Source organism: Dufourea novaeangliae, unplaced genomic scaffold, assembly GCF_001272555.1.
Source record: "Dufourea novaeangliae isolate 0120121106 unplaced genomic scaffold, ASM127255v1 scaffold126, whole genome shotgun sequence".
Taxonomy (NCBI): Eukaryota; Metazoa; Arthropoda; class Insecta; order Hymenoptera; family Halictidae; genus Dufourea; species Dufourea novaeangliae.
Genome location: NW_015374003.1, coordinates 347,977 through 358,985, shown reverse-complemented (window position 1 = coordinate 358,985; position 11,009 = coordinate 347,977).

Genomic DNA, 11,009 nt, shown 5'->3' with positions numbered 1-11,009 from the left:
CGCATCGAATGTTTGTCCGAAGCGTACAAAAAAGGGTTTCTCTTAAACGAATTTTCGGAATTTCCCGGTGAATGTAATTACTTCCACGTTGCTGCCTCGTATACTCCGTATTAGAAGTATCTAATACCGGGAAAGTGATGCGTTACTCTTTTAACATAATTTGATAATTAACATCGTTATCGCTGAACGAAGAAAATAGCAAAATCGAGAGAGACGGGGTTTCTCAGCTAACTTGATCACGTCGATTAATGGTTCAACGATCCACTTCATAAATATTTTGAGGCATGTAATTTAAATGGCATCACGGGGCATATCTTATAAGGTACGGGCTTTTTTTGTGGGTGGAGACATTTCAGAGTTGTCAAGGTCACTTTGATTTTTTTAACGGAATAACTTATTTTTTGTACATTATATCGATAGAGTATCGAATTCTGAGTAAAAATGTGTTTACCTTCGAACGTCCTAAACCTAATAGTTAACGAGATATTTATAAGATAATTTTTAATACATACTTATCTGGAAGTTATAATAGGTGTTTAAACTGATGCCCCTCAACTTCAATACAGTGATTAATTTGTAAATATCTCGTTAACTATTAGGTTTAGGACGTTCGAAGGTAAACACATTTTTACTTATAATTTGATACTCTATCGATATATTGTACAAACAATAGATTATTTCGTTAAAAAAATCAAAGTGACCTTGAAATCTCTGAAATTCCTCCACCCACAATAAAAGCACATATAAGATATAAGATGTGTCCCTTGATGCGATTTACGTTGCACGCCTCAAAATGTTCAGAAAGTATATCGTTAAGTCATTATTCGAGGTGACCAAGTTAGCTGAGTCACCCTGTATATTATAATACGAGTACTTTGGCCATTAATATTTTATTCTGTTACTTCAGTGTTACATTACCTTTTTGCTTTTGCGTATTTTTATTTTTTAGCAGAAATGTTGATACAAGCAGCTTCTGTATTTGAATAAGAAGAATTGTGGGAACCTTTGCCTTTTGTTGGCACAAGTGAACTTCGATCCTACAGTATTTTCAGTTATCGCGTGTGTACGTAATTCTTTCATTGAAACGCAAAGTTTATGTAGGGTGGGGCAATAACTATGTCCACTTTGAATATTGCCGTCATTTGTAATAATATGAAAAAATATTATATATAGAACTTACACGGTATAGAGGGGGGCATATTGTAACACAAACATTTTCTGCGTGGATAAAGGCATAGAGGAGATTTCAAGGTCATCTCTATTTTTTTTAATGGAATGCTATGTCTTTTTTATCGCGATGTGATAGCCGCTGTTAAAACAACTTCAGGGAGCTATCATTGAAGGTCATGCAAGGTCAAATGTGGTAGTAAAATAAACTTTCTTACATTACAGGTAATGCTCGAAGTGATCACCGTTTGCGTCAATGCAAAGTTGCAATCTTCGTATCGCTGCATCACGTGCATGCCTTATCGTTTCTGAACTTATTCTAGCGGTCACCATTTTAAGCATTTCCTGTAATGTAAGAAAGTTTATTTTACTACCACATTTGACCTTGCATGACCTTCAATGATAGCTCGCTTATGTCGTCTCAACACCGGCTATCACATCGCGATAAAAGAAACATAGCATTCCTTTAAAGAAAATAGAGATGACCTTGGAATCTCCTCTATGCCTTCACCCACGCAGAAAATGTTTCTATCACAATATGCCCCCTCTATACCGTGTAAGTTTTGTATATATCATTTTTTCATATTATTACAAATAACGGCAATATTCAAAGTGGACATAGTTATTGCTCCACCCTGTATACTTTTGCTGTGCAAGGAATGAACATAAAATATGGATATACGTTCATTACGTATAAATGTGAACAATATTGTAAATATAACATTCATAAAAATTGTATTGTTTCTTAACTTTTGTGAACAACTCTTTAAAAAGTTGACTTTCGTAAAAATTGAAACGCTGTTTAGAAAAATGTTAGACTGAATTTGAATTTTAGTTGAGATTGATACATTTTATTGTGAACACCGTTCTGACACAGAAGCATACCTCTAGCCCTGTCCGTGTGCGCTGCCCGTTCGGGTGTTTGCGCCGACTACCTGCGTCACCCGACAACGTAAACAATGAGGAAACCTTGGAGATCCTGTTTGAGAATCTCAGTGGGCCGAAAATTCACGTTTCCGACGCCGCGCCCGGCAACCTAAACGCGTGAGCAACAGTCGGGAGACTCCTTTGAAATCTCACTGTGGCGGTTTTACTTTTTATATTTAATTATTTTATAATTTCACTTTGTAACCTCTCAGTAAAATAAAAACTTGAAAAATATTAATTTGCGAGACATTTAAAAAGAAGGAAATAGATATTGTCCTCTTCAATATTTACATTTTATATTTTATACATACTTATTTGTTACGGATACAAAAATTATTCTCACAATTAGATGTTACCGTTATTTTAACTACTGCATGAAATTAAAATGTTCTTACCTTCGGTATGTATGCGCCTCAAACCGAGGAGTCAAGTGCACAAACCGCGCGTTGGCATTGCTAGAACAAGGAAATTCGGGAAGTTTTCGTAATTTAAAAGTTATCAGTCAGGGTAACGTTGTACATAGTCGTAAAACCATAGAAAGGTACAGCCTCTCTTGTAGGATTTGCACAATTTCTAATGGTACACGTTTTTCAGCTCTGTGCAACGGTGTCTAGGCAAGCGGATTGCAGAATGCGTGTTGATTCGCGTGTCCTTATCAGTGCGTTACTCGAATCGTAACAATTTAAACATTCACATTGCTTAAGAAATTGATTGTTTCCGCGTCGTACGCGCTTCGCGATACACGATCGGATTTTGCATAGTCGTAGTCACTCTCCCTACACCGGAGAACACTCGAAATCCACACATAGTACCGACGGGTGAACTCTAAATTGTATGAGATTGACCGGGGCGTTGTGCTTCTCTCCACTCACGCATTTTCTCCTACAATTCGGCCATTTGCGTGAGTGATCCGACAGATCCTCAATGGTTAATATACGCACGGGCACCATTCCTTTCCTCCCCGGCGTCAACCGGTCGGAGCGACTTGGTTGTTTCCTCGTCGTACTCGTCCCGCGATATAGGATCGGATTCGACACCGTCATAGTCACTTTCCCGATACCAGAGGGCAACCGGAAACCCACGAGTCATGCCGATGGACGCACTCCTAGGTGTCTCAGTCTGACTGGGGCGTTGTATTTGTCTCCATCGACACATTTTCTCCGATAACTCGGCCATATGTGTTGGTGATGCGACAGGTCCTCAATCGTACAACATCAAGATCGCGCGCGGCGGTAGATAAGGACGCGCCTCCGAGAGAATGGTTGCACGAGTGTGACGTGTTATTAACGAGGAGCATATCGTAATCAATTGTCAAAATCCGTAGACGTATGGAACATTATCATTTAAATCCGAAATAGTGAATGCTAATCTGAATATCGGGCACCATGGTAATGGTGGTGTATATATTTTCGAACAGAATATACTTGAAATTTTGCTATTCTCAGAAACGTTTCCAACTTTCTTCTTAGACCAATCAGACCTCTCCGCTGTCCAGTGTCTGGAGACACAAACCAATCTAGATAGGTTGAATAATAAAACCAAGGGGTTCGTAACCGACCCCACAGCTAGTCGGTTAAAACAAAAGATAAATAACGGTTACAAGATCATTCCATTTTCAAGCAATGTTTTTCAAGGATAATTTATTGGGGTAAATGGATATATTTTAGTGATTAAACAAGGAATAGAATTTATGCAATAACTAATATGATGCCAAGACGTCTACTTGTACAGTACGAAATTATGCAACCGTTGTACATGTTGACAAATGTTACGATCAAGCACAGACGTTCCTCCATAGCATTATACGTAGATAATTCGCGAATGTCATTCCGCACGTGTCTACACGAATTCCATATCGTATTAATTACGGTGCCGTTGCTTAATCAAAGCAAGGATTATCGGAATGGTATTCGTTCGAAATACCGCTTGTTCTGCACGACGAATGCCGAACCATTTGCCTACCCTGAGCTAGTGAATCGATAAATTGAATGTTGGCGACAAATGCAACTAACAGTTTGAATTTCGTGCTACATAAAAGCATGTATCAAATCAAGCGTACACGCCAGGAGCGCACGTCAAATCCGGCGGGCTCGGCTCGCACGTCTGGCGCGCCAATTTAGAATGAACGCTCCAAAAGATCCGTATTCACGGAAGTTCCAATCTGTCAATTTTAATATGCCAACCGAACCTCTTACAATAGTTTGATGTGTAACCGCGCCAAATTTGAACCGGATGTGTAATATGGTTGAACGTAGTACAGAAAGAAAATATGGGTGAAATTAGCATAAATTTAAAACGAATAAAAAGTTATTTTAATTGACTCGTAGTAACTAAGGTAGCATGTTATTAACAAAATATGTTTACAATGATCGTTTTATTTATTAAACTGCTAAATAGCGAAAGCGTTCAGACGTATATTGCAAGGCCGGAAAAATTGTGTTATAAGTTATAATAATATTGTTCATTAGTTATCGAGTTCAGTTATTAAAATTTATTGTATTTGTTTGTTTGAGCCTAAATGTGAGTTTGAGTTTATCGTTTTGTTTATTTTGTTGTTTAGTTACTACAAGCAAATCAACATAATTTTGTGTTCGTCTTCTTAAATGTACGCTAATGTCACCCATATTTCATTTTCCTACTACGTTCAACCATATTATACACTGGGCGGCAAAATTAAAGCATCACTAAAATTTGCCGAAAATATTGGTCATTTTCAGATGCCTATATCTTCGCGAAAAATAGCTATAAAAAATATTGTGACAGAGCATTTTGTAGCCCCAAGTTTCTAGTTTTTGAATCGGGAATTCAAAAATTATTTTTATGTAGTTTGTTCCTTTTTTTTAAAGATGAAGCGTAGTAAGCGAATGTTAAAAAATGTTGGTCAAGTTTGAGAGGATGCATGGGCCAAATGAAATTTTTTCTGGTAATTCCAATGGAATACTTTTAAAAAGCAAACTTTTCTCTTTAATTTCGTTTTTTTAATTTTGTTGTATAGTTTTTATTGGCCGAGTTATTTGTCATCATATGAGAAAAGGTACTTTCCACTTTGAGCGCCTGTGACTTGCGAACGCATGATCATATAGAAAATTCCAGAAGTGATTTGGAAAGCTGAGAGATTTCTCCTTAAAGACCTTTAGTTGCCAATTTGTTGAAATTTTTGTTCGTCGTCTACAGTCCATTTCAAAATAACGTAAAATATTGCATAATTACCATTTTTCACAAAACACGATGCCATTTTAACAAAAATTGTGGAATCTTCCAGGTGTCTACGTTTTTTTTAAGTTAAAAGTACACGTAACCCCTGTACCAAAGGCCGCATTGATCAGATTTTTTTTACCCTGTGCCCTCGATAGTGAAACTTGCGATATAGTCTGAAAAATTGGTGAATGACTCTTTTGCGGTACGTTTCCTCTTTAAAACGATTTCGCAGCGTTTGAACTGTTGTGGACTGTGTCTTCTTAGTTTCACGTTATTTTAGAAGAAAGTAGAGATGTCAGAAATTTAGCAAACACATTTTTATACAATCTCTTCGCAATGACAAAAGGTGCACAATACTGCCGGCATTAGCATTACCCAAGGCGTGCCACGAGGAGGTTTCACTGTCGGATTTACGCTTTACTGCGTATGTACAAGCATGGAGAGATGAGACCCTGTGGTTCGTCACACTCCCACAGTATTTTTTTACCCCAAACTCACTCTCCGATGCGTGCGTGCGTGCATCTATGCGTATGTTGTGTTTAATACTGGGTATTACCGCCTCTCCGGTTGATTACTTCTTTTAATCGTTTGCGCATATTAATGCACCTCCGTATGATTGACTGTGGTATTCTTCGCCAAATTTGGCGGAGGGCGTGCGCTAATTGCCCTAAATTCGCCAAGTCTGGGTATTGCTGTCGCAACCGACGCCCAAGAATATCCCAAACATGTTCAATGGGATTTAAATCTGGGCTCACTGGTGGATGGTCAAGAACTGGTATTTGATTTTCTTGAAGAAATTGTTGCGTATAGCGTGCAACATGGGGCCTTGCATTGTCCTGCATAAGCAGAAAGCGGTTGCCCATACGCTGACGCAGAGGGAGCACAACGGGGCGCAAAATCTCGTCCACGTACCGCATGGCGGTCAAACCACCACGTGAAAGAATAACTAGCGGTGTACGTGAATACCGCGATACTCCGGCCCAAACCATAACGGATCCCCCATGGAACGCGGTGATCGGCCTTGTATGATTGGCATCGTAACGTTCGCCACAACGACGCCAAACTTGTTCCCGTCGGTCGCTCCCTCGGAGGCAGAATCGGGACTCGTCTGTAAAAAGGACATTTGTCCATTGACGCTGAGACCAGCGTATGTAACGACGAGCATAAGCTAAACGCTGCCGTCGATGTCTAGCAGTTAGCAACGGGACTCGTACCGGGCGCCTCGAACGTAAGCCAGCCTCCCTCAATCGACGCCTCACGGTGTTGTTAGAGATCGTACGTGGCGAGTTTTGCCTGCGGTTCTAAATTTGTTCCGCAATAGTGCGTGCGATAACAAAAGGCTCCCGATGAGCACGTCGCGTAATTGCTCTGTCGTCTCGAGAACTTGTCGCGCGTCTGCGTCCTTGCCCCGATCTACGGACATACTCCCCAGTCTCTCTAAATCGAGCATAGACACGGCTCACAACTGACTGGTTTACACCAAGAACATTAGCAACCTGTCGTTGGCTGCAACCTTCCTGCAAAAGTGTTACCAGTCGACCAATTTCGTAATCAGAGAGGTGACGTCTAGGCATAATAAAGTGTTTAAAGAAAGAGAAAAGGTCTGAAAAATTTGCTAAGAAAAAAATTTCGATAGGAATAAATAGAGGAGGAAACTGAAGGATTTAATGGAATTGCTAAAAAGAAGAAAAAAAATCCGTGATGCAATTACTGCAAGACCAGTTCTAATGAGTACCCACCCACACTCGCGGTTCGTCTTATCAAGTTGGGGCTCGCAAGCCTCAACTGTGAGAATCGTCGCGGCGCCGCGGCCACCTACCGACAGTGCGCAGTACTAACGTTACAAGCCAACGTCTCGCTGGCAGATGCCAAGGTACTCATCTCATTGCACAGCGAGGAGATGCAATGGAAAGGAAGAAGTCCGGTAAAAAAAACCAAATTAAGTTCAGTAAAAAAAAAGAAGAGTGTATCTATCGCAATAACTAAGAAAGGGTAGGATATGCACACCATCTGCACCCTCTCGTCACTTCGCATTGTTCACTTTTTGTCATTGCGAAGAGATTGTATAAAAATGTGTTTGCTAAATTTCTGACATCTCTATTTTCTTCTAAAATAAAGTGAAACTAAGAAGACACAGACCACAACAGTTCAAACGCTGCGAAATCGTTTTAAAGAGGAAACGTGCCGCAAAAGAGTCATTCACCAATTTTTCAGACTGTATCGCAAGTTTCACTATCGAGGGCACAGGGTAAAAAAAATCTGATCAATGCGGCCTTTGGTACAGGGGTTACGTGTACTTTTAACTTTAAAAAAACGTAGACACCTGGAAGATTCCACAATTTTTGTTAAAATGGCATCGTGTTTTGTGAAAAATGGTAATTATGCAATATTTTACGTTATTTTGAAATGGACTGTAGACGACGAAAAAAAATTTCAACAAATTGGCAACTAAAGGTCTTTAAAGAGAAATCTCTCAGCTTTCCAAATCACTTCTGGAATTTTCTATACGATCATGCGTTCGCAAGTTACAGGCGGTCAAAGTGGAAAGTACCTTTTCTCATATGATGACGAATAACTCGGCCAATAAAAACTGTACAACAAAATTAAAAAAACGAAATTAAAGAGAAATGTTTGCTTTTTAAAAGTTTTCCATTGGAATTACCAGAAAAAATTTCATTTGGCCCATGCATCCTCTCAAACTTGACCAACATTTTTTAACATTCGCTTACTACGCTTCATCTTTAAAAAAAAAGGAACAAACTACATAAAAATAATTTTTGAATTCCCGATTCAAAAACTAGAAACTTGGGGCTACAAAATGCTCTGTCACAATATTTTTTATAGCTATTTTTCGCGAAGATATAGGCATCTGAAAATGACCAATATTTTCGGCAAATTTTAGTGATGCTTTAATTTTGGCGCCCAGTGTATATCCGATTCAAACTTCGCGCAGTTACACATCAAATCGAGAGGTTGGTTTAGCTTTAGCATGTCAAAATTTACAGATTGGAGCGTCCGTGTAAACAGATCTTTTAGAGCGTCCCTTCCAAACGTACACGCCAGACGTGCAGGCCGAAACCGCTGGATTGAGCGCGCGCACCAGGCGTGCAATAGGAACATTTAACGTAAAATATTTATCGTTATTGTTCACAATCATATATCAGTTTTACTTAACGAAACTTCAAATCCATGTCTTAAAGTACAATTGCATTGTTATGTAATAACATTTCTAATAAGAAAATGAATTTTTTATTGATACACTTACATTATTAAATATGAACTATTGACGCCTTTTCTTCCTATTCTGCACTTTCTTCAGCTACATATCTCAAATATCCATTAAAAATTTGGAATAGTATACACACATTGATCATTAACACTAGAACTCCCAAAGTCGTCAGACTAATTGATTCAGAAAATCTTATTACAACTATTGAAGTATTACAACAGTGCATCTTCCGATACTTTCTGTAACTTCTGTTGCCATACGTAAATGAAGTTAACTTATGAATTTGTAAATTTTCAAAAAAACATTATGATTCCGATCTGACAGAAGTATACATAGGTTGTTTCATTCCACTTTATCACCTGAAATATTTCTAATATATTTAATATTTCGTAAATATATTTTCTTCAAAAGTTACATAGTTTTGTGAAGCCGACTTACCTACATATACTGATAATAATTTTCTTTTGTTGGGGGGCTTAATAAGATACGAAAATCAACTTTGTTTTTTTTTAAATGGGATGCTACATTCAAATTTCAACGGTCTACAATAATAACTTATTTAAAGTCACTAAAGGTCATGCAAACCAAATTTACTGTGTAATTTTAGACGCTACTGCGAAATAATGTTCTGTATCTTCAATATTCGATCCTTTAGAACGTTTCATTTGGTTATCAACATTTTTTACACGACATTTAATTAATTTAAGACCTTAAAGGACTTATTATTGTAGGTTGTTGAATTCGTCTTTAAAGTGGCTATCGAGTACCAACAAAAAAACATAACATTCCATTTAAAAAAGTAAAGTTGTCCTTCGTATTTTATTAACCCCTCCCAAAAGAATAAAATGATTATTATTATACGTCGGCTCCTACAAAACTATGTATATAATTTTTGTAAGAAACATTCTTCTAAAATTTTAAGTATAGCAGAAACATTTCAAGTGACAAAATTTTGTGGAACGGCCTGTATATGTTCCTCATCGATAGTTCTATTGTTAAAACATGCAAACTGTTCAGTATACATATAACGTATGACGTTTTGATAACGAAATATTAAAGGTTCAAATGTAATAGGCAATTAAAGATCGCGGTTACGTCAAGTAATACCTACCGACTCGGTTCTTCGCAATAAGTATCGTTTAGCCGGTGATTGCAGCTAAAAAAAGGAAACAAGAGGTAATAACCACGTTTTTCGACGAACGTTTGAGTGTTACGGAGACGGATAAAAATTTAATTGGCGCTCCACTCGACTGAGAAAAGTAGTGGATATCAGGTGAACAGAGGGCACGCACGCGTAAACACCGCTCGCTCTTTCCGGAACATCCGTTCCTCTCGACCCGCATTGCTCCTTTGCGGGCAAGTATTTCAGGTATTTCATTCTCGAAATACCTACGTTGAAAGCAACGCTATCGTATTTATCCACGTGTCCCCTGTAAACTGCGTACATAAATTTGTTAATTCTTGGTATTCGAATGCCGTGGCAAAATATTTGTTTGAAGGTGTGTGTAAATTTACATTTTTAGAAGGAAAATTACAAGAACCAATATCATGGAAAAACTTATGGCTGCAATTCCGAACAGGTCTGCCTTCCGATTTTCATGAAAAGTAACATTGTCTCGAATACTTCCAAATGAACATATGTAAAGTGTTCTTTGACGCTTTGAAAATTAACTGTAGTGAGATCTTGATTGAAGATGTGAGATTGAGATTAAAGAATTGAAGATTTGAGAGAAATTTTGATCTTTAATAGAATGTATTAGGTCTAATATCAAGTTATTTAACACGCTAAGTATCATAGTAGTAATCGCTAACCGACGCGACGTCATAACATTTACAATTTTCTGAACATAATTAGTAGCACAGAAATGACCCAAATATTGAATACATTATTTCACACTTAAATATATTATATATTTTACATGATCAGTACATTGATTATTTATTATAACATTTATTATTGCGTTCAATATTCATATTCTGAATAGCAAAAACTGAAATAAATGTACGTGGGGTGTTTCCAGAGATGGCCATTATCTAGATAAAAAATTATTTAAATAACTGTTCGAATAAAAGATACTTTACCTTTATTCGCTATTCGATGCTCGAATAGAAAAAGTAACATGCATGAATGAAAATTTAATCTTTTATACTTTTCAGTATACATTTATTAAAGTGTCACGAATAAACTGAGGAAGTTCTGCCGGTGGAAATGAGTTCAAATACGACATCATTCGGACTATTATTAATAATATATCATTTTTAGCCGCAACATTACGTATGAGTAAATATGGTTCAACTACATTCGAATTTTGACGCATTTTCATCGGGAGAATCTCTTCAATTCATTCATGACACTTTTATTAATATACAGGGTGTCCCAAAAATGTCCTCCGACCCGGAAATGGGGCACTCGGGGGGTGAATTGGAACAACTTTTTCCTTAGCAACAATTTAATCTGAGGCTTCGTTACCGAGATATTAACGAAAAA